Source organism: Balaenoptera ricei, chromosome 10 (genome assembly GCF_028023285.1).
Source record: "Balaenoptera ricei isolate mBalRic1 chromosome 10, mBalRic1.hap2, whole genome shotgun sequence".
NCBI classification, from domain to species: domain Eukaryota; kingdom Metazoa; phylum Chordata; class Mammalia; order Artiodactyla; family Balaenopteridae; genus Balaenoptera; species Balaenoptera ricei.
In genome coordinates, this window is record NC_082648.1 from 45,066,605 (window position 1) to 45,083,572 (window position 16,968).

Here is a 16,968-nt window from a genome sequence, read left to right on the forward strand (position 1 = left end):
GTTCTTCATCCTCTATGAGCTGAGGTTTTTGTTTTGTTTTTTTTTTTTAATTTTACTTATTTATTTATTTATTTTTGGCTGTGTTGGGTCTTCGTTTCTGTGCAAGGGCTTTCTCCAGTTGCGGCGAGCGGGGGCCACTCCTCATCGCGGTGCGCGGGCCTCTCACCATCATGGCCTCTCTTGTTGCGGAGCACAAGCTCCAGATGCGCAGCCTCAGTAGTTGTGGCTCACGGGCCCAGCCGCTCCGCGGCATGTGGGATCCTCCCAGACCAGGGCTCGAACCCGTGTCCCCTGCATTGGCAGGCAGACTCTCAACCACTGCGCCACCAGGGAAGCCTGAGCTGAGGTTTCTTTATCTGTAAAAGAGAGTTAGTATTAATATTTACCCCCATGGGATTATTAGGATTAAATGAGGTAGAGAACATGTGAGAGCACATAATAGGTTCTCAACACATATTAGTGCCCACCTCTCAATAAAAGTTCTGTCTTCCCATCCATTTAAAAGTAGGATTTTAATCACTTAGTTGAAGGCAGCTCTTTCAAGTTGTTGTGTCTAGACCTTCACGTTCTTTCTCACCCATTATGTTTCTTGTCCATTGGTGTAGTCATTGAACTACCACAACTGCCAAAGGAAGTAAATTCCAACCAGTATGCTTTGTTCTTTCATAAACCATTCTAGTAAAAACAGTAGTTGACAGTAGAGGTTTTTAGGATTACCCGTGGATTTTCTGTTTCTTCATCTCTCTTTGGCCTGGTTATGAACTTGGTGCAGACTGTTTGCTAGAAAAACATTCTTCTTGATGAACACTTTGTTGACACTCCATATAATGATAATTAGGTTTCTCAATTTCTGTTTCAATGAATCATTTTTCTGTCCCTATTTTCTTAAGAGTTGTTTGGTTTTCTGTACATTAAAACAATTTTATTTTTTCCTTTTACCTTTCTAGAACTTGATTTTACTCAATCACTGTTTTACTTCCTTTTGTAATCTCAGCTAATTCCTGTCTCATGTATCTCACCCCCACCCCCCGAGAAAAAACTCAACACTTCAAAAATGGTTGTGAAATAATTTAAGACATCTAGGCAGGTGTGAAGGATAATACAATGGATATTCTTTTACCCACTTCACAAAATGGTACATTATAAATATTATTAAAGCTCACAAAATTTGTCTGCCCTCCTAAAATTTTTTAAAATTGCTGCTGAACTGTGTGTTTTATCAAGTAATGGTTGTTCTGGTTGTGTATGTAAACTCGCTTGTTTTAATCTTCTATCGCAAAAGGAAAGTAAAAAATTGAGAAACTGGTTAGGTCTGAACCGACTTAATTTAGTGATTTTGGAATTTCTTGACTTCTGTTCATCTAAGAACAAGGATGATTATAGCTGCTCAATTCTTTGTGGTGATGTAAATTCATAGATGTACAAATACATACAAACAAATATCTAAAACATTTGTTAGCTGCTCTTTGTACAATTTTAGGTATGTCAGTGTTTTAGATCTTAAATGCCTGAAGGGCAGGAACCACCTCTGTTTTTCTTTATACAGAGCATGTTTGGTACCATAAACATATGGGTGCAGAATAAATGATCTAAAGGGAGAACATTGGTTACGCGCACTGCTATGTAAATTACAGTTTCAGTGTGGGAAATGGGAAAATTCAAAGCATTTACTTTATAAAGATCTACAGAGCTAAAATTAGAAAACATACCTTTGAGGATAGGAAAAAAATTTATTTTTTTGGCCATGCTGCGTGGCTTATGAGGTCTCAGTTCCCGAGGGATTGAACCCAGGCCAAGGCAGTGAAAGCCCAAAATCCTAACCACTAGGCCACCAGGTAACTCCCTAAATATATTTTTAAGTAACCTGTTTAAATGATATTGGTAAAAACATTAAACAATGCAAATAATACTGAAAGTAAAGTAAAAATTTATTGAACATTAACTATCCGAAGAAAATCACTGTTGAAATTTTGGTGATCGTCCTTCCAGACATCTTTTTGTACCTTTGTGTACAATTTACAAAGAAGTCTGCATATTGTTTTATGAAGTAGAATCATACTATTCACAATTCTCCATAATCTTATATTTACTGAATAGAATATCATAAACATATTTTCCATAACTAATAATAAATATACATCTACATCATCATTTTAAATGATTGTATGGGAATTCCATAGTATGTTTGTACTAGGATATGCTTAACCCTACTGATGTACTTTTTTTTCTAAAATTTTACTGTTATAAGTAATGCTCTGATGAATATTGTTGTTTATACTTTTTAGATTAAAATTTTGTAAGTGAGCAATTCTACTTCTAGGTATATTTCTAGGAGAAATGAAAACGTACATCCACACAGAAACTTGTACACAGATGTTTATAGCAGCACTATTCATAATAGCCAAAAGGTGGAAACAACCTAAATGTCCAATGGATAAACAAAAGTAGTATATCCATTTGATGAAATATTATTCAGCCATAAAAAGAAATGAAGTAGTGATACATGCTACAATGTGAGTGAACCTGGAAAACATTCTGCTAAGTGAAAGAAGCCAGACAAAAAAAGGTCACATATTGTATGATTCCATTTATATGAAATATCTAGAATAGGAAAATCCGTAGAGACAGTGGTTGCCAGAAGATGGGGTGAGGGGAGAATGGGGAGTGATTCCTTAATGGACAGAGGGGCTTTTCTAGGGTGATGAAAGTTTTGAAAATAGAGGGAGGTGGTAGTCGCACAACATCGTGAATGCACTAAATGCCGCTGAATTGTACACTTTTATTATTATTTTTTTTTAATCTATTTATTTATGGCTGCGTTGGGTCTTCGTTGCTGCGTGCACACTTTCTCTAGTTGCGGCATGCTGGGGCTTCTCATTGCAGTGGCTTCTCTTGTTGTGGAGCACGGGCTCTAGGCACGTGGGCTTCAGTAGTTGTGGCACGTGGGCTTTAGAGTGCAGGCTCAGTAGTTGTGGCGCATGGGCTTAGTTGCTCCGCGGCATGTGGGATCTTCCAGGACCAGGGCTCAAAGCCGTGTCCCCTGCATTGGCAGGCAGATTCTTTTTTTTTTTTTTTTTTTTTTTTAAATTAATTAATTAATTTATTTATTTTTGGCTGTGTTGGGTCTTTGTTTCTGTGCGAGGGCTTTCACTAGTTGCGGCAAGCGGGGGCCACTCTTCATCGCGGTGCGCGGGCCTCTCACTATCACGGCCTCTCTTGTTGCGGAGCACAGGCTCCAGACGCGCAGGCTCAGTAGTTGTGGCTCACGGGCCCAGTTGCTCCGCGGCATGTGGGATCTTCCCAGACCAGGGCTCGAACCCGTGTCCCCTGCATTGGCAGGCAGATTCTCAACCACTGCGCCACCAGGGAAGCCCCGGCAGGCAGATTCTTAACACTGCACCACCAGGGAAGTCCAGTTTTATCATTTTAAATCATTTTCTTAGAATAAGTCCTCAAGAGTATGTTAGCTGATTCATTTATTACATAATCAGTATTAAAAGAACAGAACAGAAAACTCAGAATACGTTAAATAAAATGCATACATCTGAATTATTCATTGCCATATTAAGCAAAAGTTGAAGGAAACCAGTTTAGGAAAAGGAGTTCACAAATGCATAGATGAACATCTGTATATTTTCATGGAGTAGCATTTCCATCTTTTATTCTTTTGTCATACTGTCACTGACAGTTTAAAGCTGTGATGTGTTTCTGTAACACTAGATATAAATAGAGTATCTGCTTTTAGTATTTATCTAGTAAACTGGACAAATTAAGACAAGGGGAAGTCTAGTTGTCATATTAAAAAGTTACCTTGGAGTTTATGCTTGGGAGGTTTAAAATGTCAGCTGTACTGTATCAGATTATATAATTGCACTGTGGGCATAAACTTAGAGAGCCTTATCATTAAAAGGTACCCAATATGTACGTGCCTATTTACATTGTCACTTCAGGGATCTCAGGATGGTATGGATCCGAAGAGCTACCTCTTTTTTTTTTTTTTTTTTTTTGGCCCCGCCGAGTGGCATGTGGGATCTTAGTTCCCCGACTGGGGATCGAACCTGCACCCCCTGCATTGGAAGCGCAGAGTCTTAACCACTGGACTGCCAGGGAAGTCCCCTGAAGAGTTACTTCTTAATATTAATTCAGATTTTTATGCTTAATGTTACTGTATTATGATTATAAATATGTAAAGTTTGTGCAAATAGTAATTGAGGGGAAGATGAAAAGGATAATAATAGTTAATTTGTTGTGATGGTAGAATTTGGGATATTTTCACCCCCTTTTTGGTTTCCATTACTGTTAATAGTACTATAAATATTTTTTAGACTCTTATTCACAGAACATGATAGATGGCTACTATTATTCATTTTTCTTCAGGCCCTACTAGAGAAATTAATTTGGTCTTGTTAGCGAAAGCCTCTAGGATACTTGAGTTTGAGGTTCTTATCTTTACTATGTACATCTCTACTTTGCTTCAGCATTCTTTCGTGCTTTATCATCAAACAACATCTCCTTGCTATATTTTATCTAGGAAATTTTCTGAAAACATGAACTTTTATCCACAGTTTCTTTCTCCTTTCAGAAGTACACTGTGTATTCAGAACAGTTATTTCTGCATTACTAATCAACCCCAAGCTATTATTAATGGGAATTATGTATAATTTGAAGACTTCGATATGATTATCCTTTTTCAGTGGTAAATCCAGTGGTTAGAAACAAAATGTTAGATTACAGTGCATTTTATTCTTTGTTTTACAGTATTTTATTGCTGCTGTTTTAAACACTAATGATAGAATTTGGTGTTACAACTTCCCTACATAAATTCAAAAGCACATACTGTGGGTAGTAAGGGTACATGTGTAGATGGGAGGAAAAAAACATTAAAAGTCACATTTAGCCTTTTTATTTTCTTAATATACGGTGATTTATTGAGTACCTCCTAAGTGCCAGGAACAATGCTAGGTATGCTGTATATTAATTTTTATTAGTTATCCCAGTATCCTTTTTGCCCCTGAGGAAAGTAAGGCTCAGAGAGGTTCCTTGGCTAATAAGTGGTGAAACCAGGATTCATACCTAAGTTTGTCCAACTGCACCATTATAGTGCATTACAGTGTATGTAATGGCCCTTATTAATTTTAATCATCAGAGGCTCTCAGTAATTTAAAATGTCGGTTGAATATGAACAGTTCGAAAGTCAGTCAAGGGAATTCCCTGGTGGTCCAGTGGTTAGGATTGTGTTCATCTCTCCTTTAATCAGGGAAGTGATAGAGGCATGAAATAAGTCCAGAATTAATTTTTATCATTCTCCTATTTATTATATCACTTTCGTGTTCTTACTAAACCAAACGACTGTATTCTCTCTTTTTTTAAAAAAGGGTGTCTTTTAAAATTTTTAATTATTTTTTAAATTTTTATTAAAACTTTTTTTTGGCTGGGCCGTGCGACTTGCAGTATCTTAGTTCCCTGACCAGGGATTGAACCTGGGCTCTCAGCAGTAAGAGCACAGAGTCCTAACCACTGGACCACCAGAGAATTCCCGACTATATTCTTTTTTTTTTTTTAAGAAGTTGAATACTTTATTATTAAACTGTTTCTTATTTTCCTGCAAGGCTGTTGCTTCACTGTATAAAAATAGCACCAGCAAACACAGTATATTGCAAAATTAAGATAATAATGTTCTTCACTGGACACTATACAACTAACAAACTTTTCTCCACTGTCATTTATTTCCAGTGGCAAGTTCATTGAGTATTTTGACCCAAATCCAGGGATGGCTGTAAGCAAGTTACAATATTATATAAGGTTAAGATAACAATGTTATCCTTGAAGTACATAATTTTTATAACTAGTGTTACCACAGATAATTTCAGGAATTCTGAGTATTATAACTGGAGACTAGCCTAAAAATCACAGGGTGTTGTGAAAAAGATGCATAGTGTTTATCTGAAATCATTAGGAAGTTAAGGGGTATTTTCTTCAGGCAACATTGTTTCAAGTAGTTTCTTTTGCTAAAAGTTGCTTTTTAAAAATCTATCCACCACTAATTTAAGACAACTATGCTAGATTAAGTTGTTTCAAACTAGTTTATTTAGGGGTTCCATTTTCACTCCTCAATAGATTTTATATATTTCTCATATGCTTCTTCACTCATTAGTTCCTCTAGTTCTGAAGGGTTACTGAGTGTCATCTTGATCAGCCAACCATCTTCATAACAAGATATGTTGACAAGTCCTGGATTTTCTGCTAGAGCTTCATTAATGAATTTCAGTTACTTCTCCTGATAGAGGAGAATAGAGTTCACTAGCAGCTTTCACACTTTCCAAAGCACCAAATTCCTCTTGTTTGTTCAATTTTGTCCCAACTTCAGGCAGGCTACAGTAAACAACATCTCCCAAAGCTTCCTGTGCAAAATTGCTGATTCCCACTGTTCCAACACCGTTTTCTGTTATTACCCATTCATGTTTGTCTGTGAATTTACGACCCGACAGCAGAGCGGGGCCGGTGCGCAGCGCCCAGACGGCGCCCGCCCGCAGTCCCCAAGGCCGCGGCGGGCAGGGCGCGTTGGGCGCAGAGATGGCGCGCAGGCTGCAGACCACGGCCCGCACGCTGCGCGCCACTCGCAGCGCCATGTTCGCAGGCCCGACTATATTCTCTTAAGCTTTATGCTCCTTCTCCACAGCTTTCCTCTGGTATATATTATATATTTAAATGAATTTTAAATCATAACAGTCTGAATAATAATAGGTAATTATAGCTAGTTTGCGAGGGATGTTAAAGTGAGTCCCTTTCCCAGGAAATAATCACTATGGTGAGAGCTGGCGGAAAGATAAGACAATTTTAGTTCATTTCTCTGTCTTGAAAAACAATTTTCACTATGGAATGATGTTGACAGAGATGGGAAGTAGGTGAAAGTCTTGGAATTTATAAGAATTTTGGTATGTTACTAATGATGATCAAATTTTCACATCCTTAGTTTTCTTGGACATGAAAAATAAGGAAATGTGTACCGATGGATAACGTAAAACCAGAGTGTTTAGTTAAGGAAACATTACCAACACTGGGGAAAAAAATGTAGTTTTGATGGAGAGACATCTGAATTATAGTTCTTCAAATGGTCCCATTTAAAATTTGTGCATACACTGCACACCTTTCCCCTCTTTTTTTCTTCCTCCTAAACACTCTTCCCTGGGAGGGTGGGCTTTTAAAACACTTATCACTTAGTTACAGCGACACCTACTGGTGAGAGCCTTTGCAATCATTGTGCTGATTGATTGCCCTGTACTTAAGGAAAACTATGCAGTTTCTGCAATGTGAAGAACCAATTTTTAAAAAACGCTGTAATGGAGATTGACATATGTACACTATTGATACTATGTATAAAATAGAGAACTAATGAGAACCTACTGTATAACACAAGGCACTCTACTCAGTGCTCTGTGGTGACCTAAATGGGAAGGAAATCCAAAAAAGAGGGGATATATGTATACGTATAGCTGATTCACTTTGCTGTACAGTAGAAACTAACACAATATTGTAAAGCAACTATAGTCCAATTAAAAAAAAAACAGTTCTACAATGATAGTTTCAGGTCCACTTAAAAAATAAAAAATAAAATAAATTAAAAAGAAAAAAGATAGGGGCTTCCCTGGTGGTCCAGTGGCTAAGACTCCATGCTCCCAACGCAGGGGCCCTGGGTTCAGTTCCTGGTCAGGGAACTAGGTCCCACATGCTGAAACTAAAAGATCCCGAATGTGGCAATGAAGATCCTGAGTGCCGCAACTGAAGACCCGGCGCAGCCAAATATATTGGAAAAACAAAAGCAAAACACTGTTAATATACCAAAAAGTGGGGAGATGCATAGGCTGATTTTTGTTTTCACTGTGTAGGTGTTTTTGATGATAAAAGTTGTATAATTACACTGTAGAAAATATGAGAAGGAGAAAGGGGAAAAACAAAACTAATAGCACTTCCCATTACAGTCACCAATTTGGTGTTTGCTCTACTTTATATAAATTTTAATGTATGTATTGGGTTGGCCACAAAGTTCGTTCGGGTTTTTCTGTAGCATCCTATGGAAAAACCCAAATGAACTTTGTGGCCAACGCAGTATTTCTTTAGCATAGTCTTTTTTCTTAGTATGCATGTAATGTGTTTCTTGGTTTGTTTGGTAATATAGCATAAGCATTTTGTCTAAACTGTTATACGTTAATTAATCATAAATTTTACTGACTGCCTAGTAGTCCATCAGGTTACTTGAACAGTTTATTTACATTTTAATTCATTTCTTCTATTGCTGTTGTAAATAATTTGATGAGTGTCTGTTCAAATGACTTTTTCCATAGTTGGATTTTTTTCAGTGATGAGCATTTTTATGGACACTGACCTTTCCCCAAATAAGTTATGTTTTTGCTTATTAGTGAGGTTGAATATTTTTCCTTCTGCTTGTTTATTATTTTTTATTTTTGGTTGCATTGGATCTTTGTTGCTGTGCGCAGGCTTTCTCTAGTTGTAGTGAGCGGGGGCTACTGTTTGTTGCGGTGCGCAGGCTTCTCATTGCGGTGGCTTGTCTTGTTGTGGAGCATGGGCTCTAGGTGCGCGGGCTTCGGTAGCTGTGGCACACGGGCTCAGTAGTTGTGGCTTGCAGGCTCTAGAGCGCAGGCTCAGTAGTTGTGGTGCACAGGCTTAGTTGCTCCACGGCATGTGGGATCTTCCTGGAGCAGGGCTTGAGCCCGTGTCCCCTGCATTGGCAGGCGGGTTATTTTTTTTTTAATTAATTAATTTAATTAATTAATTTATTTTTGGCTGCATTGGGTCTCATTGCTGTGCGCTGGCTTTCTCTAGTTGTGGTGAGCGGGGGCTACTCTTCGCTGTGGTGCGTGAGCCTCTCATTGCAGTGGCTTGTCTTGTTGCAGAGCAGCGGCTCTAGGCGCATGGGCTTCAGTGGTTGTGGCACACGGGCTCAGTAGTTGTGGCTCACGGGCTCTAGAGTGCAGGCTCAGTAGATCTCACATACCGCGGGCTTATTTGCTCCGGGACATGTGGGATCTTCCTTGACCAGGGCTGGAACCCATGTGCCTTGCATTGGCAGATGTATTCTTAATCACTGTGCCACCAGGGAAGCCCTCCTTCTGCTTGTTTACAGATTATACCAGTTGATTTGTCTACTGGCATGATAATATTTTTAGGAACTTGCCTGAGCTCTTTTTTTAAATAAAGAAATTCATTTGCTGAAAATAACTTCCTCAAGTTCTTACTGGCTTTTTCTAATACAGAAGCTTTTCATTTTTGTATGTCAAATGAATTGATTTTTTCTTTTGTGATTTCTTTAATGAGTTCAAAAAATCATAACATAGATCTCTACGGTCTATGCCTTATAAAAGTTTTTTTTTTTAATAATTTATTTTTGGCTGCATTGGGTCTTCATTGCTGCGCGCGGACTTTTCTCTAGTTGCAGCGAGTGGGGGCTACTCTTTGTTGCGGAGCATGGGCTCTAGAGTGCAGGCTCCGTAGTTGTGGCACACGAGCTTAGTTGCTCCACGGCATGTGGAATCTTCCCGGACTAGGGCTCGAACCCGTGTCCCCTGCATTGGCTGGCGGATTCTTAACCACTGTGCCACCAGGGAAGTCCCTAAAAGTTTGATAATTGTTTTCTTTTCATATTTAAATATATATATGTGTGTATTTAACTCCCCTCCCTCCCTTTATTTTTCATTGTTTAATATGAAAAATACAAAGAAGTCAACCCATCATTTAAAGAAACCAATATTAGTGTTTTTAAATTTTTTTCCAGTCTTTCTTTCCAGACATTTTTGTAAACATTGAACTTTATCTGCCCAGAATTATTTTTGAAGTGTGACAAGGGTGTGATATTGTAACTTCAATATCTAAAGTTACTTTGAACATATGGTTTGTCTCTCAGCTTCCTGACATCCAGAGCAAAAAAGGCAGCTAGAGATACCTTTTTCTGTGTGTTTTATCTCACTAGAGTTTGGGTCCTTGACCGTAGAACCTAAATTTAGTGTGTGGCACACAACAGAGGTGAAATAAAGATTTGTTGTATTAAAGTAAATAAAAAATAAATATTTTCTGTCTCCCTATTCCTGTGGTACCCCCCCTCATCCCTGACAGTGTAGGGTTTTTCTTTTCACTTTTCCCCTTTGAACCTTTTCTTTTTTCCTTCCTTCCTTTTTTAAAAAAGAACTTTTTGAACTATAGTTTGCTTTTTAAAACAGCTTTATTGAGCTATAATTCATATACTCTATAATTCACCCATTTAAAATGTACAGTTCAGTGGATTTTAGTATAGTCACAGAATTGTGCAACTACCACCACAATTCGAATTTAAGAACATTTTCATCACCCCAAAAAGAAACACCACTTGACCCATTAGCTATCATGCCCCATTGTCGTTCCTCATCCCCAGTCCAAGACAATCACTAATCTACTTGCCATCTCTATGTACTTGCCAGTTCTGAATGTTTCTTATAAATGAAATCATACAATATGTGGTCTTTTGGGATTGGCTTCTTTCACTTAGCATAATGTTTTCAAGGTTCATTCATGTTGTAGCATGTATCAGTACTTCATTCTTTTTTATTGCCAAATAATATTTCATTGTGTGGGTATACCGAATTTTGTTTATCCATTCATCAGTTGATACACATTTGGGTTGTCTCTACTTTTTGGCTATTATGACTAATGCTGCTTTGAGCATTTGTATACAAGTTTTTGTGTGGACTTTTTTTTTTTTTTTCTTTAAAGAAATTCACGTTCTTTTATTTATTTATTTATTTATTTATGACTGTGTTGAGTCTTCGTTTCTGCACGAGGGCTTTCTCTAGTTGCGGCAAGTGGGGACCACTCCTCATCGCAGTGCGCGGGCCTCTCACCACCACGGCCTCTCTTGTTGCGGAGCACAGGCTCCAGACGCGCAGGCTCAGTAATTGTGGCTCACGGGCCCAGTTGCTCCGTGGCATGTGGGATCCTCCCAGACCAGGGCTCGAACCCGTGTCCCCTGCATTGGCAGGCAGATTCTCAACCACTGCGCCACCAGGGAAGCCCTGGACATGTTTTTATATCTCTTGATTATATACCTAGGAGTGAATTTACTGGGTTATTCAGTTTTTGTTTTTGTTTTTTTGGCTGCACTGCACAGCTTGCGGGATCTTAGTTCCCTGACCACGGATCAAACCCCGGTTCCCTGCAGTGGAAGCACAGAGTCATAACCACTGGACTGCCAGGGAATTCCCTGGGTTATTTAGTTTTAATGAGTCCCTTAGTCTGCATCTTCGAAAAATCTTTAAAAATGCTTGTTGCCTGTCTTTTGTTCACATCCCTGGCAGTCTTGCTGTTTTCAGTTATATCCCAGAAACTTTGAAGTTCCCTGTATTCAGCCACTTAAATCCTGCTTTCTTTTAAATCCTAAATACTTTTTTATCCATGCCTTTCTCTTTACTGGAACCACTGCCCTACTTTAGACCTTTATTATCTCTCACCATTATCTAATGAAATAGCCCAGAATATTCCACTTTTTTCCTTCTAATAGTTCCCCTCCCAACTCTAATACTTCTCTTATTAGAGTGTTTTATTAGTACTTTAATATACAAATTATAGGACAGATATTATACTTGTTGATTTCATTTTGTGTCTTCCCAGTGAGATAATGAAGCTGGGAAGCTCTATAATGGCCAGGATTATATCTATCTCCAGAGCCTGATACAATATCTGGCACGTGTCCTTATTCCTAGAGGTATACTTGCTGGGTTAAATATTAGTTACATCTTAAAGACTTGGTCTGTATTGCCAACATGCCCTACACACACCGTGCTGTTTCCCTGACATATGCTTTAGTGAAGTCATGCTACTAGCAGTTGTATGAAAATGCTTATCTCTCCATACTCTATCTACCATCACCTTTTTAAAAAAATCAGTCATTTAAATATCTGTCTTGCATCTAATAATATCATCTGTTTTGAAGTTCATCTCTCCACCTACATCTTCTCCCTCTATTCCACCATCATCCCACACTCCACTACATTCCTTTATGCTGCTCATAGTCTTCCCTCTGCCTGGGATGCCCTTCCCTTGCCAACATTTTTCACTTGGCTAACTCCTATGCATTCTTTGAAGTTTGACCCAAATCTCAGTTCCTTTAGGAAGCAAGCCTTCTCTGAAATTCCAGACTGGAGAAATTACCCTTTTCAATTCTGGAACATCTTTTGAATGGCTTTTACTGTAACATTTATATCATTATTTTGAAATTATCTGTTTCTCTCTTTAGTGAACTACAAGCTTTTCAACAGTGAGAACTATTTCTTTGAATCTTCAGAGCTTTGTATAGTACTTGGAGCAATAGACAGTAAATAATTGATAAACATTTCTACAGATTGCCTTTAGGGAGTCCACATGGTGGTATAAGGCACTATAGGGATAAGCTCTTAAGTAAGTTTATATGTAGTAAAGCCTATAACTTATACATGCGTGTGTGTGTGTGTGTGTGTGTGTGTGTATAAAATATGTTGTGGTAATTTTAAAACAGGAAAGATTCAATGTGTAATAAATAAGTTTAGAAACAAGGTATATATATGGATTTGTATAGAGCACAAGTTACTGATGAATTAGCAAGGGCTTGCATTCTGGAGCAGAAGGAAATAAATTTCTGTTGCCCATTCTCTATTCTTATGTGGTCTAGTTTAATACAAAATTATCATCAGAATTTTTTGTTACATGCTTACCCACTTACGGCATAGTTCTGGGAGTTGGACAAAGAAAATTAAAGACTCTCATCAATTTGAGTCACACAAAATAGTGACACAAAATACTGGTAGAACATACTGAGATACAGACTGCAGTCAAGAAAAATTTGTATGCCCAATGTAGTCATGTCTCACGTTAAGAAAACATAATTCCCCTTTTCTTTTTTTTTTTTTTTTTGTAGTTAGGAAATGCATTTAGCTGTATGTACTAGAAAACCTATTGCAGTGGCTTGACCAGATAGGGGTTTATTGTTCACATATAATATGAAATCTGGAAGTAGTGAGTCCAGAGTTGGTGTGGCATCTCCAGGTAACAGTAGGAACCCCTGCCACGTTTACTTTTGCCTTAGTGTGAGACAGTTGCCATGCTTGCAACTACTCCACCTTTGGTCATTGGGACCTCTTTCCAGACAGGATAAAGGAGGAAGCAAACCTAGTTGTTCCCAATTAAAGAGCTTTCCTGAAAGTCTTATCCAGCAATTTTGTTTTATACCTGATTGACCAAGACCTTGTTACTTGGCTACTCCTGATCTGCAAGGGAATCTGGGAAGGAGAATATTTTTAACCTGGCGCACTGTTACCCTGAACAAAAATCAGGTGGCTTTTAGGCAGAAAGAAAGAGAGATTGAAAACTGGGAACAAGAATTAGTATCTGCTGGGACTTCTTCCCTGGTGGTCCAGTGGTTAACACTCCGCACTTCCAATGCAGGGAACGTGGGTTTGATCCCTGGTCAGGGAAATAAGATCCCACATGCTGCACAGAGCAGCCAAAAAAAAAAGAATTAGTATCTGCTATTGAGCGCCATAGCCTAGTGCACATACATATGCATACCACTGACCACACATAGAGCATGAGGAGTCCACCTAAATAATTATTTTAGATGAATGACTCTGTTTCTTTTATTTTTTAAAATTTATTTATTTTATTTATTATTTATTTTTGGCTGCGTTGGGTCTTTGTTGCTGCGCGCGGGCTTTCTCTAGTTGTGGAGTGGGGACTACTCTTTGTTGTGGTGCACGGGCTTCTCATTGCGGTGGCTTCTCTTGTTGCAGAGCACGGGCTCTAGGCATGCAGGCTTCAGTAGTTGTGGCTCATGGGCTCTAGAGCGCAGGCTCAGTAGTTGTGGCGCACGGGCTTAGTTGCTGCGTGGCATGTGGGATATTCCCGGACCAGGGCTCGAACCCGTGTCCCCTGCATTGGCAGGTGGATTCTTAACCGCTGCACCACTAGGGAAGCCCTCTTTTTTTACTTTAAAACTTTCAAAAGATTATTTACTGAAAATTGTGGGAACATAATGGCAGCCAGTTTTTTAAATCTTCCTGGATCTTCCTCCTAAAAACAGAGTATGTTGATATCATGTACCTCTTAAAATGATATGATAAGAAGGGCATTTCACTTATGTGGTATTCTTCTCCAAGACCCATAACTCCAGCCTAATGAGAAAACATCAGACAAATCCAAATTGAGGGACATTCTACAAAATACCAACCAGTATTCTTCAAAAGTGTCAAGGTCATGAAAGACTGAGACACTGTCACAGATGGGAGGAGCCTAAGGACACATGACAATTAAATGCAATGTGGTATTGTGATGGGATCCTGGTAGAGAGTAAGGACATTAGTGAAAAACTGGTGAAATCCAAGTAAAGTCTACAGTTTAGTTACTAGTATTGTACCAATATTAATTTATTGGTTTTGACTAATGTACTTTGGTTATGTAAAATGTTAACATTAAACGAAGAAGAATATACAAGAACTTTCTGAAGTATCTTTGTAATGTTTCTATCAATCTAAAATTGTTCCAAAACAAAAAAATTACAATAGCTAGAGAAACTAGGACAGCAAAACCAAAAACTTTACAATCAAACCTTATATCTACAATGAACTGTATATCTTTGATTATTGGCATTTGTGAAGGGAAGGAAGCAGAGGGAAGGCAACAAGGCTTCTGATGGCCCTGAGAACAGGAGAACCTCTAAATCACCAACAGGTATTCACCGGAGAAACATCTAGAACAGTAACTGAAACTGGGAAGGGATTCTGCCCTTAGAGGGTGAGTAGGAGGGAATGGAGATAAACTGTGGCAACTTTTGAAATTAACAAACTGAAGTTCTAATGCAAAACTGCACTGAGGAGAAACTTCTAGGGGTAGAATCCACTTTGAGCAAGACAGGAACAAAGAAAAGGACAAGATAAAAGTCAGAGAAAGAGCAGAGGGGTAGAAAGAAGGAAGAGTTATATGTTTTTTGTTTTGTGTTTTGTTTCTTAATCACTTTTCAAAAATAAGAGAAAATCTCTAAAGCCATGAAGCTTAGAAAACCCATCCTGGCTCATACCCCTTCCTCATAAAATTTCAGGAAAACTCACTTAAGTTTAAAAATGAGTTTGAATCCATGTAAAATTACTATTAGCAAAAGATAGCAATAGCAACAACAGAAAGCAGCAGAAAAATTCCCTAAGGCAGTGGAAGGCTCCTGGAAAGACATGCTCACCAAACAGATGAAAATTGAAAATGAGCTAATTTAGGAAATGATGGAAGTTATGAGAGAAAGTTTACATTCTAATTAGAAAAATCTCAGAATTGAGGTGATTGGAGAAAAGGAGAATTTGAAAAGAGAACTGATGGACCACACAAAAAAATTAGAAATAAGAGAAAAAAATCATTTCAGAAATAAAGATGAAAATAAAAGGAACATAAAGTAATGACAACAAATATGACTCAAAAAACACAAAGTAAAGCAATTAATTTTTTATATGTAATAGAAAGAGGGAAGCTTTTAAAATAAAAGAAACCAAAAAAAAAAAAGGACATCCCTGGTGGCGCAGTGGTTAAGAATCCACCTGCCAATGCAGGGGACATGGGTTCAATCACCGGTCCAGGAAGATCCCACATGCTGCAGAGCAAATAAGCTCGTGTGCCACAACTACTGAGCCTGCGCCCTAGAGCCTGTGAGCCACAGCTACTGAAGACCGCGTGCCTAGAGCCCGTGCTCTGCAACGAGAGAAGCCACTGCAATGAGCACACACACCGCAATGGAGGATAGCCCCCTCTCACCACAACTAGAGAAAAGAGCAAGTGTGCAGCAACGAAGACCCAACTCAGCCATAAATAAATAAATAAATAAATAAATAAATATTACAAAAAAAAGAAGAAGTAAAGGGGTTTGAGAAGAAATGATACAAAATATAGGCAAAGAGGAACCAACATTCATGTGAACAAAGTTCCCAAGGAAGAAAACAGCCAAATGCATGGGACAGAAAGAAAACTTTCCCAAAATGTGCCTGGGAGGGACTTCCCTGGTGGCACAGTGGTTAAGAATCCACCTGCCAATGCAGGGGACACGGGTTGGAGCCCTGGTCCAGGAAGATCCCACATGCTGCGGAGCAACTAAGCCCGCAAGCCACAGCTACTGAGCCTGTGCTCTCGGGCCCGCAAGCCACAACTATTGAGCCCACGTGCCACAACTATTGAAGACTGTGCGCCTAGAACCCATGCTCTGCAACAAGAGAAGCCACCGCAAAGAGAAGCCCATGCACCGCAACGAAGAGTAGCCCCCTGCTTGCCGCAACTAGAGAAAGCCAGTGCACAGCAACAAAGACCCAAGGCAGGCCAAAAAAATTAAATAAATAAATAAATACATTTATTTAAAAAATTTAAAAATGTGCCTGGGGAAATCGACCCAGAATGGCCAACACTGAGACATAGTCTATTAAAACTGATGGACTTTAAAGAAAAACGACATTTGGGCATCCTAGCAAAAAAAGACCTAATCACTTACAAATGAAGGAAAATGGATTTTCACTAGACTTTTTGACAGCATGTTTAGTGTTAGAAGGCGATGGATTAACATTTAAGAGAATCAAGGAAATGAAACAACAACCAAGAATTTTCTGTTCAGACAAATAGACCTCCAAGTATAAAGATCACTAACATGTAAGAATAAAGGAAATAGTGTTCACATGATCCCTTCCTGTGGAATCTACTAGAGCTTCAAATAACTAAAATGACTAGAGGACCAGATTACGGTACCTGAATACTAATTTCCCATGAAAAGAAACTAGGAATACTTGAAGAAATAGCTGATTCTAGATCTAGAGCAGAAAATTAATATCAAACGTGAGACGTCTTGTCAAAGAACAAAGGAGCCAACTTGATGTTTCTGTGGCCAAGTGCAGGATAGCTTGAGCATCAGTAAGAATAATAACTGCAGTG

The 16,968-nt window shown here is 38.6% G+C and overlaps 1 protein-coding gene, 1 non-coding gene and 1 pseudogene across 2 annotated transcripts in view; 1 reads left to right on the plus strand and 2 right to left on the minus strand.

The window, feature by feature from the left end:
* SP1 (Sp1 transcription factor) overlaps nt 1-16,968 on the plus strand; it is a 42,197-nt gene that overhangs the window by 13,231 nt on the left and 11,998 nt on the right. The gene's annotated exons all lie outside the window — the stretch shown is intronic.
* On the minus strand, nt 5,460-5,532 carry TRNAK-CUU (transfer RNA lysine (anticodon CUU)). The gene has a single exon. It is a non-coding gene; the product is annotated as a tRNA-Lys (tRNA).
* On the minus strand, nt 6,104-6,629 carry LOC132373235 (glycine cleavage system H protein, mitochondrial-like; annotated as a pseudogene).